The sequence below is a fragment of the Anser anser genome, assembly GCF_964211835.1.
Source record: "Anser anser genome assembly, chromosome: Z".
Taxonomy (NCBI): domain Eukaryota; kingdom Metazoa; phylum Chordata; class Aves; order Anseriformes; family Anatidae; genus Anser; species Anser anser.
The window spans coordinates 87,026,211-87,047,930 of record NC_139723.1 but is presented as its reverse complement, the minus strand read 5'-3'; the positions used below and the strand labels follow the sequence as shown (position 1 = coordinate 87,047,930).

At 50.4% G+C, this 21,720-nt stretch overlaps 1 long non-coding RNA gene across 4 annotated transcripts; it reads right to left on the bottom strand.

The window, feature by feature from the left end:
- Positions 1-33: 33 nt before the first annotated feature.
- Positions 34-21,709, bottom strand: LOC310889865. Of its 4 annotated transcripts, none has more exons than XR_014576851.1 (3): positions 21,655-21,709; positions 2,050-2,229; positions 34-1,812 (listed from the first exon to the last, which is right to left on the bottom strand). It is a non-coding gene; the product is annotated as an uncharacterized lncRNA (long non-coding RNA). The 4 variants fall into 4 exon arrangements; XR_014576852.1 differs by having other exon boundaries at positions 2,050-2,232; positions 21,655-21,705; XR_014576853.1 differs by lacking the exon at positions 21,655-21,709 and adding an exon at positions 9,241-9,705 and having other exon boundaries at positions 2,050-2,232.
- Positions 21,710-21,720: the final 11 nt, after the last annotated feature.

The window sequence follows — 21,720 nt, the reverse complement described above, 5'->3', positions numbered from 1 at the left end:
TCGTCTTCTTGCCCCGGTGCCGCCCGTTGCGTGTGGGGCTGGTCCCGCCCGGCCCCTCTCCGGCACGGAGCTCCGCGCACCGCCTCAGCCCGGCCCGTTGCCCCCGTTGCTCATCGCCCCTCTGAGCCCCGGGGGAGAAATCCGAAGGGCTTCGCCTCACCAGCTCGTGCTCCGAGCCGTGCCCCCCCGCTCCCCAAAAGCAGGCTGAGGCTGCCGGTCAGGCCGTGCTTCCAGCCCCGAGCTGTGAGAGCTCGTAACCCAGTCGCCGCTGATCCCACCGCCCCGCGCTCCTGAGGAGAAACGGCACTCGCTAACTCGGGCGCTGCTCCTTCTGAAGCATTTTCGCACAGCAGCGGTAGGAGTGAATAACTTCAGGGAGCTGACAGCCAAACAGCACGGTTCTCATCGGCCCTGCTGCAGGCTCGTCGCTACTGGCGCGTGGCAAGGCCCGAAGGGGCTGCCTTGGGGTCGCACACCCGCCTGCCTCCAAGACACCGGTACCTAGTACTAGCATATTTTAGCTCTCAAGTATCTGCCTTAAAAATAGAAACGCAACAGGTGGGGGAGGCAAACAGGTGGCCAGCGTGGCACCTGGGCTTGTCAGCTCTGCGCTGCTGCTGCCAGCGATGCTCCTGGTGCCCGTCCCGCTGATTCGCAGCACTGCACAGCCCGGGTGCTGCCCCGATGGGCAGAGACATGCAGGAGCTCCCGCAGGAGGAAAATCCCACATTTAAACCCTGACAGGGCCGAGATAGGTCGTGTTCAGGGGAGGTAGGGAATTTCTGCAGGGCTCAACGTCCTTCAGAAGCGGTAGTGCTGGTCTTCAGAAGGGCACATGCTGTAATACAGACCCAAAAAAGAATTGGAAACAATTCTTGGAAACTGGAATTTGAGGTTCTTGTCCTGCTCAAATACATAGGAATGCTCCGCCATTATCTTTCTCTTTCGAATTTTGTCTTTTCAGAGATAGCTGCAGGACTTGGGTGGCTGCCTCTAACCTTTCATGATCCTGGGAGGATGTTCCAGCTGCAGTTCCCTGCACCCCGGACCAGTTTCCAGCACTTGCAGCCACTCATAAATCTGTTTAAATGGTTGCTACCATTTGCTGGGATTTGTTACTGGCAACGTTTCAAGATAGCGCTGTCGCTACCAAGAGAAAAAGAGTTTTTTCTGAACAGCTTTGTTCTTTGGGCTGCACAAATCAAATAACCCATCTCACCGATGGCACGCACATCCGTTTAGAGAGGACCTTCCTGCAGCTCAGCTGGGCACGCTGGTCACTCCGTTTAGGATCAGTCACATCGGTGCCAGCACTGGCTGCTGTGATGCTCACAGACGGCTCGTGGCTGCTCGGTTTGCCACTTTCCCCGCTGGTAAATACCCAGTGCTCGCAGAAAGGGGAGATGGAGGCGCTGGCAAGCACCTCCTCGAGGCCTCGCGTCGCAGAACTTCGCACCCACGCGGCGTCCTACAGCCTGGCCTGCGATCAGCGGCGGTGCGGTTTGAGCACACGAGCCATTAGGAGCTGCGCGCTGGCAGCTCTCTTTATGTCACTGGAAACATTTTGCAGTGACGGAAGGTTTCGGACAGAAGCATTTTGCCGAAGCAGTTGCAGTTTCTAGATAGGCTCTCTCTTCATCCACACTAGGCTGCTAAATGGCAAACCAAAGGATTTTGGTTGCGTTTCTTTTGGGTTCCTGAAATTAAAGGCGAGTGTCTTGCTCAGTAACCTCAGCTTCCTGCTTGTTCTTCTAACAATTCAAGCTCAGCACGATTCGCAAGAACAGGAAACGTGCCTAGATTCTGTTCTTCCTAGATAGAGAAATTTCATGTGAAACAGCAGTGGCTAAACAAGTACTTTGAGTTATTAGAATAAACCATACAAAATTAATAACGAAGCGGTGGTATTTCCTGAATCAACCTCTTTTAAAAGAGGGCTGGGTCTCCTTTGGAAATAGCAGCAGGATGTGGTATGTAGGCTCGCCGTGACAAGCATATTTGCCTTAGCTGCTATATTGCACCACAAAGAGAGCAAATATTTTATCTCACCTGTTCTCCCTGTGCCCACAGAGGGGACGAGCAGCAGCTGGCAGCGGCCACCCAGCCCTGCATAGCCTTGGTGTGCTCCAGGAATAAGGAAGAGGCTGCAGCCAACTCTCTCCCCCCTGCTTTTTCTTTAATTATCCCACAAAGTTATTACTTATTCAAGTTTCTTCTTCAAGGCCTGCTCTGCTTTGGGAAAAAAAAAATAATAACGTAATAAAATCATTTTAACTAACAAAACTGGTGCATGCCTTTAAGTAAGCTGTCTGAAACCAGTTCTTGCGGCTCAGTTGTGGTTTTTCACAAAGTATAAGCAGCATTTTTCCTTTTACTAACGCAAGCTATGTTTATGTATACTCGACCTAATTAAACCGCGACAAGCTTCTCATGCAAATGCCCTCAGCCTGCTTTGTTCTCGCTCAGCCCCCTCGCGTGGGGCTGGAAGGACAGAGGCACGCCGCTCCCTAACGGGGCTGGAGGACAGCCCTGGGACACCAGACGTGTCCTGTCACCTCGTGTGCGACCCGTGGGGAGCCTTAATGTACACGAGGCTGTCCAGCGGTCCCCAAAAGAGCTGTCAGTGCAAGCAGTGGTAATTAGTGAATGCAATCAGGCAGGGGTATGTCCAAACCGAGTAACTGCTGCAAGCATATTTCATATTTTCTCATCCTGCCCTTGACCAAAGTACTGCCTGAGTTGTCCAGGTTCTCCGAGAAGAAACTTGCTGTGTTTTAAGTAGTATCAAGCCTCCTTTTGCTCGCCTACATTAAGAAAATAAAAAAAAATGCCAGTCTAAACTGGCAAGTACTACTCTAAGCCATTTTTAAAACGCCTATTTAATTACAACGGAGAAATGAGATACACGACCAAGGCGAATCTGGAGCAAAGAGTTGACTTAACAACACAACGGCAACAAGTTAATTAGATAAGGCGTACGTTGCAGATTTATTTAATGACTAAGCCCTGTATATCCTGCTTCCTCCCCCATTGCCCTGCCACCCACGTCCCCTCCCAGCTGCGCCCCGTCCCTGCAGGCACACCGGCCTCCTGCTGCTGCCCGCCTGGCTCCTCCAAGCCCATCTGACCTCAAGTGTTTTACCCTAACCGCACATTTAATCCACTGTATCCATTTTCTGTTTGTAGTAAGTCAGCAGGATATGCTCATATTTTCTGCCCCCTGAATTAATCCCCTGCCAGGGATTAATTAGTTAAGAGAGTAAAGAGCGAGGCCGGTCAGAAACCAATATCCTCTTCTGCTTGAAATGGTGTTAGAAAGAAAGGCCCTAGGTGTTATTTTATTATTATTATTGCTACCAAGGTTTTGGATTAAGATTCATTTTTCATCTAGAAGGTTGCCCCGTATTTTTTCAGACCCAGAACATTTTATTTTCCCGTAACATCGTTACGGCCAGCGGACGAATACTTCAATTTCTGCCAATCTACAGTGGAAATAATCTGCATCGCTTTTTAAAAAAATCAGATCTCTCATTTAACTTTAAAAGGCACGCAATGTCATTAATTCCCCATGTTACGATGTTTTAAATATTTTTAATATGCCTGAACATTTAGAAGCAAGCCAAGATCGCTTCGGTGTTGCAGACGCTGAGTATAGGTGCCTAAATAATCACGTGCATCTGCACTGAGGTATTGGTGGTGAGAAAAGCCACGTAATAACAAGGCTCGTGCTGGACTTCATCAGGCCCTGGACTCGGATTTCACCTTCCACTTGCTGCAGAAGCAGCGATCGCTAAGTGCTGACCACTCTGAGACGCCTCGTGTCCCTTGCCAGTACCTGGGGTGGCTCAGATAGGGGAAAAACGCTCCGAGTTGGGCAGAACTGCCTTGGTATCCTACCTTCATTTGCGCTGATTTATTACAGCTGTATAATCACACGCTATCCGCAGAGGTTTCTTTTCCCCGGCTTTCCTCTGGGCATTTTCACGTTATCTACAGAAACTTGCAAGAACAGAACAAAACGTGGCAGCAAAATGTTTCACGCAGGCATGAAGCGCATCTCCTCTGAGCAAGCAGATCCTTTCTTCCAATGGCACTAGCTGCAAACTGGCTTTAAAATTTGGTGGCATCCCTTTGTAAGCTCAGAAAACAGGCTGGTGGAGAGCACGCTGTGTTGTGCGCGGCCCCCTTTGGATCACATACAAACTTTCCCCGCCCCAAAGGCTCTCCTCCTCTCGTTACGTGCAGCACAGAGAGGGCCGAAGAGCTCCGAATGAAATTAATCTGTAAAACCTAGCAGCCGAGCGCTGCTGAATGCGCTGAGCAAATCTAATTTGCCGGGCGCTGCAAAATAGCACAGAGCACTGAGAAGGAGGAGTGGGTGCTTTATCCCTGCTGAAAAAAAATCAGCATTTTATTTTCCATAAAACCATCACCCCTTGAGAAAAGCTCCCGGCTGCGCCCTGCCGAGCGCGCGCGCGGCTGCAGAGCCCAGGAGGTGCACCCAGAGCCCCTTCTCCTGCCCGGCCTGGGCCCTCCTGTGCCACAAATCCTGTCTGAAGATAAAGGCGCTGCTTCTTGCACAAATGTCGTGCTGGCAGCTCAGCATCCCCCTGGAAGGAAGAACATGCCCGGGTCGGGGATACGTGGTGAAGGGAGGCATGAAAATAAAGCGTGGGCCATGCAGAAGCAGCCCTGCTCGTTATTTCCCCTCCGGCCACAGGCATCGTTACGGGGAGGATGTAACAAATCCCGGTTATTCCACTTTCCTCCACTGTTGGCCTCGATTTTGAGTACAAAAAACCGATCCCCCCAGCCTGCAGATATCGCTGGTGCTCCCGCTGCGTCGCCGCACGGAGCTCATAGCCCCACAAGCAGCACAGCGAGAGCAGCAGGCACTTCTAACTACTCCGCTGCTGCCTCGCGAAATCCATTTTCTAATATTTCAGCAGCTGTCCCAACCTTTTATTAGTTATTTCCCATTTCTCTGCCCTCTCCTTTCGTTTTCTATTCGCAGGTTTTCACGTCCCAGCGTTCTCGCTGCCAGCGCCTGGAGCACAGACGGTGTTCAAGGCTCTACGCGGGGTGATCCCGTTCCCTTCAGACGGCAAACATCTCTTATTTCCCATGGAAACATCGCTTCCAGTTGTTCCTATCCAGATGCCATCGCTGGTTCACTCCGCAGCCCGGGGGGCAGCCCCGCGCCCCCAGGCCGGGTGGAGGAATAACGCCCGTCCGTGCCCTCTGCACGGGCTCCGGCACAAAAGCACGTTTCTTCCATGCAGAAACCAAACACGGGGAAAACAAACAAACACACTCGACTACCTTGTTCCTTGATCTGCGGGTGCGATTATACGTTGACATCTTCCTCCTCGCGCCTGCCCAGCAGGAGATGGAGGGAAGAGAAACTGGGAATGAACGTGCACGCCGATATCTGGCTCCCGCTGCTACCCCAAATTTTCCTGCTGCAAAACAAGGCTCGTGGCACAGCTCAAGCCTCCTCTCTGCGAGAACCCGTAGCTGCAGACACACGATTTTCTTCTCATCTCTGATGCCCTCGCAGCTTGGCACATGCTGGGTTTTTTTTTGTTTTGTTTTGTTTTTTTTACCAGTAGACATTTCTTTTTGTTGCTCCTCTGCTTAGGGGATCTAATTCTCAGCGTTATGCTGTACGCATGCTTCAAATCCCTGAGATCAAGGATATATCTAATAGACTCCACCTGCTTGCTGTATCAGTCCATTGTGGAGGACCTCAGCTCCATGTGCATTTAGTACATAAATCACCATTTATTATTTATATGTATTTTTTTCCACATTCTCACCACAGTCAGCAGAGCACCAAGGAACTCCATGTTAGGGCCGTTTTGACTCTTCGCATCCTTATCTCACCACCCTTTTCTTCGAGATGCCTTCTGTTTAATTTAAAGACGCTTTCTGAGTTAATCTCGGAGCTTTGCATCTCGTTTGACTCTTTTTTGTTGTGATTAACAGCCCCGAACCTGCTGCTCCCAGCAGCTCAGTCACGCTGGTCTGCTGGACGGTTGGGCTTGCTCGCTTCTTTTAAAGACCACCAGTGAGGAACTCCTGGGTATATCCTTTGGGATTTGGGCAATTTCCCTGGGTATTCTTTGGGATTTGGGAAAATTTTATGACTTGTGAGCAGAGGGGAAACCCTCAGCCTCCAAGTATCAGACTTTTCTGCGTCCTCAGTGCAGCTCTGCGCTGGTTTTCCGTCTGTAACCGCTGACCTCCTGATGGGAGGCCAAGGACTCTTTCTAGGGGACCACAAAGGGTAACTCAAAACCCAGTCTAGTGGAAGGAAGCGGGAGGTAACGAAGCGATCTGTTCCCCAGGGAGACCCTGGGCTGAACAGGCTGGATTCACCCAGGCAGGGGAGCCACGTACCTCCTCCCGTCCTCGTCACCGGAGCCTCAAAGCAGACTGAAAACAAACACAGCAAGCTGAAAGCGGGTCATTCAAAATGCCAAATTATTCTTAAGAGTTACTCATAGTGCTTACAGAGTTGTACAATACTACCTTATTGTACGATGTAATTCTTGTAGTAAATATGATAGAATAGGAAAAAAATGATTTCATAACCAAAAAGAGGAAGATATTTCACTGATGACATTAAAATGATGGAGGAGTTCTGGAAAGAGAACAGTTTGCAAATTCAGTGAATGTTTCAGGGAGCTAACGTGCGGTGCCAGGATGTGACTTGGGCTTCCTAACCACAAATCAGCCTAAATAATAGCCTACACATTGCCATCATACAGTTACACACCCCTAACATTAAAATCATCTTGTCTAAGCAGGGGGTATTATCTTTTGCACACCATAGGGCATGCATTAAATTAAGAAATCAATGCTTGCTCTGATGGCACCGACTTCTCTTAGCCACATTGTGAAATGCTATCTGGAGCACACCGCGTAGAATAGACCGAGGATGCGAACAGGGGTGGGCATTTGTATCCAAGAGAATATGGGAGCTAATTAAATTAAAGGCTGTATAACAGGGAACGTACATAATAGCGCTGTCTGAAGGAGAAAGTGATCATCTCAAACCAAGTTTTCCAGTTCCACCACCTGTACCTGTTGCTATTCATCTGCTTCCAGAGGCTGGAGATGAAAGCTGTGTTTGTTTCGGTGTTAAGCAGGTTGCCCAGTCTGCCGAACTGTCTGGATTATTTTTACATTTTATACTTGTGAGAATGAGCGACCGAACTGCAACGAAACAGGTTTCATGCTGCCTCTGCCTTGCTGACACTTTCCCAGGGATCTGCTCCTCCTTGTTCCCATGAAAAGCCAGGGATGTGCTTCGGGTATCGCATCAGTGGTTCCTCCCTGTAACCTAAACCTGGCGGTTTGTGTACAATTATCGGCCGTTTCCAGCACAAACGTCTCGTTTCAGACCTATAAAGAAGCAACGAAGTCCTGCAGGGGGAAGAGTGCTTAGCACCTTTGGGAGGGAGCTGCAGCGAGCATCTCCAAGTCGAGGTGCCAATGGCAGGACTGACAGTGCTGCACACAAGGAATTGCAATTGGAGGAAGATTTCCTCAATTTTTTGACATACCTTGGATATAAAGAACCCCCCGTGTCCCCCTGTTAGCACGAGGGATAGGGCAGGTGGCAGAAGCCCCGGGTACAGTTTGGGATCACAGGCAGTACACCCCTGCAGGACATAGGATGTTTTTCAAGGGGTACGGAGCTCTCGCTGCCTGTTTTTGTGCGCACACACCCAAATAATGCCACAGCCTTAGCAAGAAGAGCAGCCTGATGGCACGCTGGTGCTGACCCCAAAGCAGGTAACATTTATAAGGCATCGATTTGCAGCCCGGTTTTAACCAGAGGAGCATTTCATTGGCATGGGAGAAATTAAGAGCAGTTCAGCAGGCAACGAAAAGCCGTATGCAGTAGTCTGAGAAGCAGAAAGCTCGGTGATTTATCTCCAAACCAAATGAGCATTCGTTATCCAGAAATATAAGCATCTGTTTGCAGTGTAAGTAATTCCTCCCTCCCACTCAAGTGACAACCGGGTGCCCCCAGAGCAGGATGGATGGCCCCGAACAGATCCCTTTATTGCTTTCCCCCAGTTTCTGCCTGGGAAGCGATGGGGAGGAAGTTATGAGGCAGAAGGCGCTTGGAAACAAAGCCCGATCGGAGCAATCCCGTAAGATAAATGAGCATTTATCTACCGTTTAGCTTTCTGACACGCAATATATGTCTGCCTACGTTACTCCAGACAATCATTTTACCAGTCTGATCCCCTCCTATAAATCTGCCGGGATGAGAAAAGTTTATTTGCCGTCTGCCACCCCGGCAGCCCTCGCTAACGGGGACGAGAGCGGCCGCTCACTTCTCCCACAGGAACCCAAACTGGGGCCAGGGTCCCCGTGGCAGGGCTCCCCCCGCGCTCCTTTGGTGGGAGACGGGTGGAAAAGCCCCATGTGGGTACGGGTAAGGGACGGTGGAGCCGTGCCTGAGGGTTCCCATTCATCAATAAGGCCACAGGGATGGTCCTACCCCTGGGTCGGGGCAATCCCCTATATATTGGCAATCCCCTATATGTCAGGGCAGGCTGGGCTGGAGGGGGTTTGGGCAGCCTGGCCTGGTGGGAAGCCTCCCTGCCTACATCAGGGGGACGGATCTGATGATCTTCAAGGCCTGTTCCAAGCCCTAACCATTCAGGAACCCACGATCCTGTGGGAACAGAGCTTTGTATGGGAACAGAGCCCGGGAGAGCCCTGTAACCAGCGCTGAGCACTCCTGAAAAGCCTCCGCTTCGGCACGAGGCGTACCGGGGAGGTGACCGAGGGGCTCTTCAGCGGCGGCCTGCTCACAGCTCAGATGGGATTTGTAGAATAACCGCTATTAACGGAGCCACGCTAAAAAGCGGCGCGTGAAACCCCGGGCTTTGGGGAAAATGTTGCCTTAGCAACAAGTTCGCAGCCTGCTCGCGCCCAGGAGGAGGCCGCCGCTGTGTTTACACGCAGGTTCCCTTCGCCAGGCCACAAACACCGAGCCTGACGTCCCCCCGAAACGCATACCCACGTGTTTTGACCACCACGTGCAGCTTGGCACGACCGCAGCCCCCTGCAGGAGGGCTCCTGAGAGGCTCCGGCGATGGTGACCGGACCCAGAGCAGCCTGGGGCAGGGGCGCAGAGCCCCAGGAATATTTTGGGAACCGGGGCTGCATTTCCCGGGCACGTTTTGAAACTTGTTTAAATCTCCTTTTACATACCTTACTGTGACGGAGCTCCCTCGAACACTTAAAGACCAGACCCTCGCTCATCTGATCTGCGATCGCACCGTGGTTCAGCTAAGCTACGGCGTGAAATACGCTCTGGGAACCGGCTTCAGGAGCAAAACGCAGCCTCGAACACCTCCTGCGAGGACTGCCGGTGAAACCTGGGCTGCAGCCCCTGCAGGCGCACAGGAGCGGGGCTCCGTTTCACACCCAGCCTGCGTGGGCTGCCCGCATCACAGCGCCGATTTCAGGGGACACCGAGCTCCCGGCAGCGCCGTTTCGTGCTGGCGTGGAAAACAACATGAGTCAGCCTCTAAATCACAACTACTTCAATATTAACTCGGCCGTGGATAACCAGGGGCCCTGGCTAAAGCACCCCCTGCAGCAGCGGGGCTCAGCGGTGCCCTCGCCAGCCCCGCGGGCATTGCTGCGCCCCCTCGCCATGCCATCCACCCGGGTAACAACTGAGTGTATGAAGTGCTGAATCCCAGAAGCTGTGATATAATAAAAGGCTCTGTAATGATAAATTTAGTGAAGAAAGTCTGAGAAATAAAGGTTTCAAGAATGCCCCCCTCCCATTTCTTAACTTTAATTAAGTTCAAACACTATTTAAAAAAAACCCCTCTTATTAACTTTCAAAATTAATTCTTCGTAGCTTTATTTCTTTCCATTGACCTTATGAAACCCAGAACATTAACGAAGCCCCAGGAAAGATGCTGAGCATCCTCGGAGCCCCCTCAGCTGGCATCACCCGCGGAGGCAGCAGGAAGGGAAGGAGCCCCGGGGGTTATTCCAGCAGAGATGGAGCCACGCTTCCTGCTGCTCAGCACCACGCTGAGCCCACCCGGTGCTTCCTGTGGGCACTCACACCAGGGCAGCATCCAGCCCCCAATCCACCAGCACCGACCCACCGGCGGTCTGTAACACAGCCACACTGGGAACATGGGATCCACGGCACAAAAATCTCCGCTTTTGAGGTTTTTGCTGCTTGAAAAGCAGCCTACTGGAGACGCAGCCACGGTGCTCGTCTGCCACGGTTTGGGTCAGAAGGGACCTTAAAACCCACCCAGCTCCAACCCCATCCCACTAGAGCAGGTTCCCAAACCCTGTCACCCTGCAGGTGCCATCCCCAGCCCTGAGAGGCCACAGCAAGCCAGGGCTCCTTCTGTTGCCCCCTGCTGGGTACCTCCGTGCTCGTACAGCTGAGGCTGGTTCAATATCTAGAAGCATTTTAATGAAGAAAGTCCCAGTTCCTCACGCTCGGGTGACTTCAGGATCTGGGGCTTCAAGTAACTTCTGAGATCCTTGCCAAAATTGGGATTCGGGATCACATTTACCGGTTCAGGTGAAAGCCTCCGTCAGATAAGCTCATTTTTAGCCTGGTGCTTCTGCAGCAGCCTGAGAACACGATTTATTTTCCTCTTTCTCTCCCGTTTCCTTACAAAGCCCAGAATTTGGGCTGGAAGGGATTGAAGCCCGTGCGGTCCGAATCCCTGAACCTAAAGCTCGAAAAGAGGAGCCTGCTCGTGGAGAGATGTGCCGACAGACCCGAAGGGCACACCTCCTCTGAAAGCCAAGTTCACGGTCCCTCTCACTGCCTGCCTGCAGCCTGTCACCCTATTTACCCAAGCACCCACTCCTCTGTATCTCATAAACATTTCTACATAAGAAAATCCCATTTAAAATTACCTTCCACATGGCAGAATAGAAGCACGGGTTAAACACCGCACGGCAGTGAATCGATTTCTTTTCCCCTCGTATCTTTCTCAGATGGGAAACTTCGTATTAATCCGAGCTAATAAAATAATGTTAAAGCATTCCTTCAGGAAGCAAAATAAACTTAGCAGAGATGTAGCTAAAATTCAGATTTTCTGCTGCCTTCTGCTGTTTTTCCAAGCTCTAAGCGATAATTTATTGTGACTATATAAAACATTAAAGCCAGCACATGCAGCATTGCTGTGTTCCCAAGGTCTCAAGTCTGCCAGCCCCTAATTCCCACCCCATTGCGAGTCCCCCCCAGGGCTGCTCCCCTGGCACAGGGTGGCTTTGGGTGCACCAGGGGAGGTGCACCCAAAAGGCAACGCCTTTTACTACTTTCTGCCCATGAAAAATTAATCCCAAGGGGAATTTCTCTTCAACTTCTTCATTATTTAGTAAAATGCCTTAAAGACACAATTCCGGGTGCTGTAATTTCCCAACTTGGTGGCTCCTCCCCGCTTGCCCGACTCACGTTACGGGTGCCAGAAATTCCCATCCCAAACCCAGCGACGTCTTTTTGGCATTGCCGATAAACAGAGGCAGCTCTGGAAAGCGTGCGAGCAAGCAGGCACGGTGACAGACAAGGCTTTGATAAATAAGACCTACATTTAGCTCAGTCCCTGGGCAATGCCATGGGGCCCAGATATTTCACCTGTGCATGCAGTGTGAGCACAGACGCCCTGCAGGCATCTCCCCAGCACGGCTGGGACCGTGTAGGGCCCGGCCCCACTGCACAGGGCTGCTGCCAGAGCTCGGCAGGGCCCAGATGTGGGTCCCTGCAGCTCCCAGCTGGCCCCCTGCACTCGGCCACCAGCCCGCTGTCACAGCTCGCCACTCACCCGCGGCTCGCCAGCAGCTTCGGAGCCTTCCTGGCATCCATCCCGAGGCACCGCCTTCCTCTTCAGCAACAAGATCCCCCGCCAGCCCTCCACATCACAGCAAAACAGCCCTGATTTGTAGCTAAACACCTTCACCCAGTGAATCAGAAGGCCACATTGCAGCGTGCCCTCCCAAACAGCCCTCCCGTCTCCGCACTCAGCGGTCCGGGGCTGACAGCACCGCCCAGCCAAAGGATCCCTTTAATTAGCCGATGCGCAGCAAAGAGGATGGCATGTGACATCTCTTAGGGACTTTCTGACATTTCTGGAGGATTAGCAGCACCTTAATTATTTAAAGCCTGCCATTTACTCCCTGCCCTACATCGCCCCAGTCAATTAAAACGCACCGAAATGCCAGCAAGGGCATTTCAAACCGCTCCTGCGCATCGGGTCCCGAAGGATGATCACAGGCAAGCGAGGGCACATACCCAGGGCTATGCCAGGCCACAGGAGGGGCCCCAGGACCCATGTTTAAAGTAAAGGGCCCCAATTTCCAGCCTGGGCTGCAGGATGCATCCCATATTGCAGCAGCGACCATCGCCTCTGGCTGGGCTCGGGCAGGTTTTGGTGGCCAGGAGCAGAGCGATCCACAAAACCATCGGGTTTTGGGCAGAGGAGCAGAGCTACAGCTCGCTGCCTCCCCGTCGATCTGCATTTGAAACACCAAAAACTTCAGGAGCTTTTTATGAGGAAAGAGCTGCCCAAGGGCTGCGTGCGGGTATCACTCACCCCACGGACTGAATAATAAAAGCATTCAAGAGCATTGCATTGTTTCACCTTGTTTAAGCGAAAGAAAGGAAAGATCTGGGGAAATCCAGGAGTAACGATCACACCGGGCTGTCAGCTCCACTTAAGGAAGGGGAAAACATTAATTTTTTGGAAAACCATCCCAGTGCTGGGAAACTCCCAAACACGATGCCCAGAAGGGCTGGGGGACCTCAGGGTCCCAACCTAATGACATCGTGGACAAATGTGAGACAGCCCTAAGGATATTCCAAAGTAACGCACCCCAGATAAATCACTCACCCACCTTTGTGGCTTTCTAGCCATCAATATGTGGGGGGAAAAAAAGATTGGGCATGATGTTACGGTGTTTGTAACCGCAAGAAGAGAGATGTTACTCTGAGAAATGTTAACATTTTTTGCCTTTTTTTTTTTCCTCTGGTGTGAGGACACCCGTTTATGTTGGTTATTTCCAAACCAGGGCAGAAGGATGCCGAATGGTCCCTCGGGATATGGGGGCTGCATGCTGGCTGTGGGGTCCCAGGTGGGAAGCCCGGCCCCATTTTCAGCCCTTTTCCCTGGGAGGAACCCAGCCTGAATACAACTGTGCTCGTGTTCTGCTCTGCCAAGACACGAAGCACCTTCCCCGTGCTAGGGCAAACACAGATTGCTCCTCAAAGCTGCTCTTATCTCGCTGCGATTGGCTTTTTTCAGGGGAAAAAAAAATGCAGGACCTGATCCAAAGCTTGAAAGCAGCGTTCGCTGCCTGCTTGATGAGAGAGGAGCCCTGGGGTCCCGCTTTCCCTCTTCCTTTCTGCCGCTGTGTGTAAAGGATTTGTGGCAGGAAGAGGGCTCCAGGCAATATTTCGATCCCGGAGGGTGTGCCCTGTTGGTGCTGGAAGGGCCACAAGGGCTCAGCAGAGCCCTTTGCCTGCAGCTTCCTCCGCAGCCATCGCCACCTCCCCGAGCTCGATCGGCTCCAGACCTGGCACAGCCAGACCCGAGGCTCCCAAACACCTGAAGATACAAAATCTTCCACAAAAAATCAGAATCTGGGCCTGGAAAGCGATGAGGGAAAAACAGGCGCACAGTTTTTCCACTAATTGCTCGAGAGAAGCCTTTATCCTGGTGGGTTTGGCTGCCGTCGCTCGGGCCCTGCAGCTAGGCCGCAGCACCAGCCTTTGAGGACCCAGCGGCTCGTCGTGGGTGGCAGCTGCAGTTAACGTCCAGCTAATTACCAGCATGAAAGAGGAGCAAGGAAACATTGCTGCATCCAGTTTCAAACCCTGCGCGGACGTGATCAAAGGGAGGGTTGGGACGGATAAACGCCGCGCGCGCTATTTCGGGTCGCGCAGCTTCAAACGCCGCTCTTCTCCAGCCACATCGAAGGCGCCGTGAGCTTCTGGCAGGTGAAACCACAGCCGGTGCCCGCTGTCAGGGGGCTGACACTTGTCACAAATTCCCCCACACGACACAGACAATGGATGCTGTAAAAAGCTGGACAAAAAAAATCTGGTTTCTAATACCTCTTCCCTATGTACCTAGGGGATACGTGGCAGCACGCGGCATCTGCTGCTCGTTTTCTCAGTCTGCCTCTCCGGGGAGCTGTGCTGGGTCAGCTTTATGCCTGCTGAGAGCATAAAGGTGGGGAGAGGAGGGAGAAAGGGAAATTTCAGCCACTTCAACAGCGATTGTCAGCTGAATTACTTCCTTTTGTACACTGCTGTGTGCTCTCAGCTGAGGAGGAGAATGGAGAGCAGCTGAGAATAACTCGCAGCACTTGTGACTGACAGACAAATTAATGTAAAAATGGTCTTTGTAAGGCAGTTTCGTCCTCAGAGGGGACCTCCTTCACCACACTGAACAGGGAACGAGCTGCCCAGGCCGCGTGCTGGGTGTGAGCAAAGCAGCATCCACCCAAACTCTCCCCGTGGCTGCACCAGAGCTCACAGCCCAGAATAATCCTGGAGCTCTCACGGAGAGCAAGGTTTGCTTTTAGAAGGCTAGTCCTGAGCAGCACCGTTCGGAAAACACCTACGAAATGGTGGAAGTGAGCTTCGTCAGGTATTTATGAAGCAGAAGGTTTGCGTGCCCTGCCAGCCCCTCGCTCCTCGGTGCCAGTGAGAGCAACCAGAATGCCTGCTGCATGCAGGGCAAAGCTGGTTTGGGCAAAAAATATGCACCTCTCACAGAGAAAGCCCAGTCCCCAGTGCCCTCCCCTGCCCTGCAATTCTCTCATCATTCATAAAACTAAGCCATTAGCCTCAAAACAAAAATCCCCTCTTTGAAATCCCCTCCGGTGCCATCTCTCGCAGAGGTTTGCACTGAGCTAGGAGTACAAAACCAACAACTTCAGTAAATAAATATGAAAGCTAGAAGTATTAAATTTAAAAAAAAAATACTCAAAATATTTAACAAGACCAATCTCTGAATTCAATTCATCAGCAAGGAAAGGCCAAACTCGTGGGACAAAGAGGCTGAAGAGGATTTTGCATTATTACATCCCCACAGCACCAGGGAAATCATTCTGATTTCACCGTACCCTCTCTGCACAAAGTGTTGTCTCATGAATTTTTATTACCAAGTAGCACACTCTAATCTGAATTTTACCTAGCCATTAAATTAACATGGAAACTTATTCACTGTGTTTAATCGGGGGTTAAAGTATATCAGAAAAGCCATAAATTCTCCAGTCTGTGTATCCCAATCCTACTGATATTCTGCTCAAAATTAGGAATTATATACTTGTGTCGTAACACATACAAACAAAAATAGGTGGAAGTACTGACAGTGTCCAGGAGAACGAGCCAATTGATTTTTCTATATGCGGAAGGTGCCATTACTTATACATTGCCCAAATGAAATCATAACACATGTTGCTGATTAGTGAACAAGATTACCACCAGTTTCCTGCTTTATCACGAGCTTTAGTCTTTAAAAATCGACATTTCAAACCAATCACTTAATAAAATCAGATTTCCTCCGTGCTCACAACTGCAGACTTCAAGCCACTGTGCTGTTTCTGGGCAGCCGCGCATCCCCCGGACCTGGCCTGGAGCTGAGCTGTGCCCCCAACAGCACGTTTTCCCCTGCGGAAACCCAAAACCACAGCCAAAAAGAGGGCCAAGAAACATCTCAGCTGCCGGCACACCACACAGCCCCACGCTCTGCCTGCGCCAAGCAGGCAAAGGGAAATTGCAACCATCTATAAAAAAAATGCCAGCAAGGTGCAGCAGGAGATGAGCACATCTCCGTGGCTCAGCAGGGACTGCACAGGGAAGGCTTTGCTCCTGCCTCACCCCCACAGAATGAGGAACATGGCTTTGTTTCATTGTGTTTTTTTTATATATATATATATTTTTTTCCCCCCGGTATCATTACATTTCTCTCAAAGCTACTGCTGTATTTTTTAGAAAAGGCAGCACAAACGTTCATCCTGGAGTCTTCTCTTTCTCTTCTTCAATATGCTTGAATTTCAAAGAATAAGTGCAGAAAGGTGACCGTAGCTAACCGGTGCCCTTGAGAAAAGGCAATCCTCCCAGCAGGGCTGAAACCTGCCCCGGAGGCAGCTCCATCTCCTGGCTGCAGGACCCTCACACCACCACCGCAAGCCACTGGGGCTTGACACAGCCCATGCTATGAAAAACGGTTTGGTTTTATTTTTATTTTTTTAAATACCTGAAATTCATTTAAAAGCAGCTGCAAATGCTTCTCTCCCCAAAAGGGAGCAAGCACCAGATCTCATTACTTTTAAGTCACCTTTTCTGTAGCTTTGCAATTAAACTGTTTACCTGGAGATCTACATGAAACCCTTCCAGCTGTGCCTCCCTCAGGTGCAACATGCTCACCCTGCCCATGGCAGCCAGCTGAGGACTATCAGAAGCTTTTTGTTTTAAACTTCATTAGGTTGCAAGTTTAAATTCAAAATATTTCAGTGCCTTTCTAATCAACACAAGAAAAAAAGCTGCAAAGAAAGATTTTGCCCTAGAAACTGATGTGTTCGTAAAAAGTAAAGTATTGTAAGGTCTCTTAACGGGCAGAAAACTGGGTGGTACCTGCAGCAAGCTCCCTCTCCCAAAATACAGGCACACCTGCAGGCTGTCCGGGTGGTTTGCACAACAGGCTGGAGCAGAAGTGTTTCAGCTGAGGTGGCCCCGTTAGCTGGCACCTGCAGAGCCAGGCTCCAGCTCGGCTTCACAGCCTCCCCAGCTGCTCAGCTTCTGAATAACGAGAAGAAAATAGACAGGCCAGTCTCCAAAACAATGTATTTCTGCAGAGAAGTTTACTATTTCAACATTTTCTTTGATCTAGAGTGAATAAAACCCCAAACTTTTAGCTTGCCTGCCACAGAGATGGGCTGATTTTAACATCCATTCTTCACAGCGGCATTTCTGTGATGTACGCTCACGTGGTCATCCGCAGGCAGGTTTTTCCTCGTATTTGGGTGCTGTTGCCGCCCCCGGGGCTCCTGCCCTTGACTCACCCTTCCTGGAAGGGTGGAAGTGCCAGCAGGGGAAGGGGAAATGGCTCGGGGCAGCCCCAGCAGCGCACGCCCGGGCCACATCCAGTGCCTGCTTCTCCAGGAAAGCAGCGGGTGACACCAAGGAAGACCTCACCTAGAACAAGGTCAGTGCGGATTTTATGATGGACTCGGTCAGGATTTCACCCAAGAAGGAAACAGAGATGCAGGCAACGGTGCTGCATCCCTTCTGCACGTAAAGCATCCCACCGAACCAAGGCCAGGAATTGCAGAGAACAGTGACTGTCCTGAAGGCCGTGAAATGCCTCCTTCAGTTACCGAGTCCTTGAAATATCTGCTGATTTTTTGACATGTAAAACCCTCACAATTTTCTCTCGGCATTTTTCAGGCGAACAGCTCTGAAGCAGCCACTGATTACAGGCTTTAATGACTGAAGGGTCTCATTAAGGCAGATCCATAAGGACCAAGCTTCACCTCAAGGTTTATTTGGCAGTAGCACTTGAACACCCTCTTTCCACTCAGAAAACACAAAAACCAGCATGTTTCTGAACCAGTAAAAACAGCTGGATTTTTTTATACACAATCCAGACGTTTTACATACACACATCCTTAAAAACACACCACGAGGAGGAGCACGCAGGACTGAGATTCACAGAGCAGGGTAAGTTATTAAACCATCACATATCGAGGCCTCTCGAGATCCTACCAGGCTGCCAAGGGATTTTAGCTGGTGGGATCTCAACAGAAACATTGCAGGTGTTTGGATGTGTTCATGTGGGCTCACAGAAACAGCACAGGTCACTCGTTATAAAGGCAATATTTGTAAATTGAGACTATTTAGGTGCTAAACATCGGAAAACAAGCACAGGAGTGGGGCTACAGCACCACTGTGTGAATACACACGAACTCTGAAACTTGCTCAGAGGATTATTAAAAAAAAACATGATATATTTCACGTGCTGCACGAAGCAGCGGCTGGTTTACGGCCGCTGGAGGTTTATGACCACGGGCTGCAGCAGTGCTATTGCACCCTTGGCTGTAAAACCCAGCCGGCCCCGGCGGGACAGCTCAGGAGGAAGACAGAGGGAGAGGGGATTTCCCCAAAGGGGCGGCCCAGATGCCAAACCCTCCAGACCTCACATCCCCCAGATAGCCACGAGCCCCGTCCCAGCCATGCCAGGGACTGCTGTCACCTCCGGGAAGGTCTGAAGCCAGTCAGAAAACCTCAAAAAGAAAGCAGTTTGAGGAAGGGGGGTTACATTTGGGGAAACTGGAAGGAAGCCCAGCTGCCCTGGGCTGTGTTTTCCGCACGGGGCAGAGCAGACAGCCCTGAAATAAGGATGTGAATCAGGCTTCTCCTGTGACCCCGGCACCGCAAGACCCTGAGTCAGGGAATTGGCGTCATCGCCTCCCGGCAGATTTTAAGCTTTCATCTCAAGGGCAGAAGTGGCTGTGCAGTGCAGTCCTGCTGCCCCCGCCCTGCCCTGGGCTCCAGCTCTCGAGAGCACCCTCGGGTTGCCCACGCCTCCATATATCACATCAATCGTCCCCAGCGTGAGGCTCTCCCCAAGTCCAACCACACCACCTCTTCTCTGGACCCTGCCCTTAGGGTTGCTTAGAGCTTACCGCTGGTTACCACATGATGATTTGTCTTAAATGAGCCACGGGATGACTTACTCTGAATGAATTTCACTCACACACTACCAACCACTCAAGTGTCACACCCATTGTAGTAGTGTTCCTGATTATAATCACCCAAACACGACAAGACCTATTCTATTTCATATACCTACACAGTTTCTGTACAAGAAATATTTGCCATAATTCCTATTTCTCCCAGGGGCAGGATAACACAGCCTTTATTCTTTAGGTATTGCTGTTCCAATCAATGCTTTACCCGTTATTTTCAGGGGACACGTAAGGATGGACTTACAGCGCCTGAACAGCACCTCTAGTTTCAAGTGAATCGCTGCAGGAATATTCTGAGAAAGCCAGAGCTGCCAAGTTCCCTTTCTCCCAGCAGCTAAACCAAGATATCTCCCCGGGTTTCGGTCCGGCAGGACAAGGTGCATTGCACAGCTGTGCTGGAGATCCCAGAGCAGCCCACGTGCTCAGCATGCCCGCTGTTTTCCTCTCTGCAGCGAGCACACCTCCAGCACCCGTGTCCTCAGCACAGGGTGCCCTCACTGCTCCCATCCGTCACTCCTCATGTGCAGGACACGTCCCGATGGGTAAGTGGCAAAGCCTGTACCACAAACAAAAAGCAGGCACCGAAACTAAAGGACTGAGCAGAACGCTGTCTGCTTGTGTATCTTTTTGTTGATTAAAGCAAAGCCCTCAGGCAAACAGGAGTTCGAGCTAACGGAAACCAGAACCAACAGCGAGGAGGTCCCTGTATCACAGGCAGTCTCGTGAACTTCTGCAATTCCTATTGCTTCCAGCCTTTTTAGTCTTCAGAGCCGAGCTAAGAAGCTTGGTCCTAGTCTCTCTTGACAAAGCTCATCACAGATGGTTAGATGCGTTTCAAGCCCAGCTCTACCACGTCAATCCAAGAACCTCTCGCTGCCATGACTGGAAGTTTTTTTTGGACAGCATCCAGCTGATTGTCCTCTGGGTAAATAGGGAAAAGATTTCAAAGAGATGAAGAGTGTTCTGAGGTAAATCTGATATTTAGGAACCAGACCTCACTGCATTTTGGTTAAATCATCTCAGGCCTGTAGTATTTGGGGAGGGAATCTAGATAATTTGCTAGTCAAAGCAAAAACAGGAGAGGAGAGTATGTTCTGTCACCCACTGAATACATCACTCTATCCAAGCGTTATCTGCAGAGCTGTGATATTAACAGCCTGGAACGATAACAAGAATTATAGAGCTGACAGCTGGCCAGCACTCCACAACGCACAGTAACAATTTTATATTCTGTCAGACAGAGCTACCTTATAACATCAAACATCTCCGCAGCATCTCATTGTGCTCCTTCCTCTGAGCACCTAACGCTCCACCTTGCGCTCATATCTCAAATATTGCACGAGCAGCAGTTTCAGACCCTAAGGGCAGGATGAAACTAGCAGGCGCCTGGATCTTTACGAGGTCTGTAGAGAAGGCTCTCGGCTCAACGTTAATGAACGCTCCCCGGTTTAGGCAACTTAACGCAAAATGGGGATCTGATGCTTCTGCTCTGACCATTTCTTTGGATTCTGATTCCAAGAGGAAAGACGAGAAGTGTGATTTAACATCGTACTGACTCCGCCATAGTCAGCTGAAAAACGGCTGGATGTCGACCTAAAGGTTGACTGACTGATACCTAAAGAAGCTATGGAGACAGCAATTGGGTTATGAGTATTTGTAAAAATTGATAAATAATTAAAAACGGTCCATCAGTAAGACAACTGGTGAAGTTAGTCCACCTGCATACACGCTTACAGCAAAAACCACTTCACTCTGCTGGAGGACTGGTCTGCAATTAGTTGACCAAAACTTAATCAAAGTTGAAAATATGCCTGAAAACATGCTAATTATTTAGTAAAACAAACAAAACTGTAGCATTCCTCAACGCTAGCCTGCCTACGAAGCACAAGGGCACTGCTACAGCAGCTGACTGGGCAGTAATCACTGCCGGAAAATGCATTTCACAGGCCGTTAACCTGATGGATTTGGACATGCAAAGCAATGATCGCTTCATTACGGCATGATAAATGACAGCCATGCATTTCCCTTCACGGTCCTTCCAAGAGATTCTCCAGAGAGCATTCGCTGCGCTACGGAGTGCGGCGTTTCAGGCAGACTGGCACGAAGCAAGGGAGATCGAGTAAGAGGTTCGCATCCAAATAGGAAAACACCGGGAGAGAACCAAATTTCCCACAGGGCTCCAGACACATGCCTACAGAAGCACTGACACCTGAACACACTACTTGCGTTTCTTAATGGAGTAGTTAGAGCTAAATAAGTTGATGAAGCACATGAAATAAGCACTTCCTTCAGTTTGGATACGTGGCACACACCCTAAACCCAGTCTTCAGAGGCCTTCTAGGATTTGAGGACTCACAAAGACCAGTTTACAAGATACAAATAGGAAAAAAAAAATCACATCTTTCAACACTTAAATATTTTTTCTGTAACTAACATTATGACCCTCTTCTATTGAGGGGTCACAGTCTTGCTCTACATCGAGAATAACAACAAGCAAAGGGCCTGAATCTATCAAAATAGTATTTTAAGGAGCAGCTTGTAGCCAAACGCATGAAATAACACCAACAGGCAAGCCAAACCGCTCCAACAGCAGGTCAAACCCAGCCCAAGGAGCACAGAGCTGAAAAGACAGACAGAAACCAGGCACTGAAATAATTAGGGGGTGCCCGTAAGCAGCATCCGAACACCATGCGTTGGGACTGCAGGGCTTATGCGGGCAGAGGACAGCAGACACTACAGCCATTGTGATAAGAGACCTCAGCTTTCAGCCTGTTACTCTCAGAACAGCAAAAAAAACACGACAACAGCAGGACAAGAGCCACATCCCTGTTCCTTAGCAGGTTACATTCCCCCACCCGCCAAGCAGAGCATCTCCCCTACCTGGTGAGGACATCAGAACCTCCTAAAGAACAGCTCAACTAAGAAGCAAGCATCCAGCATCTAAAC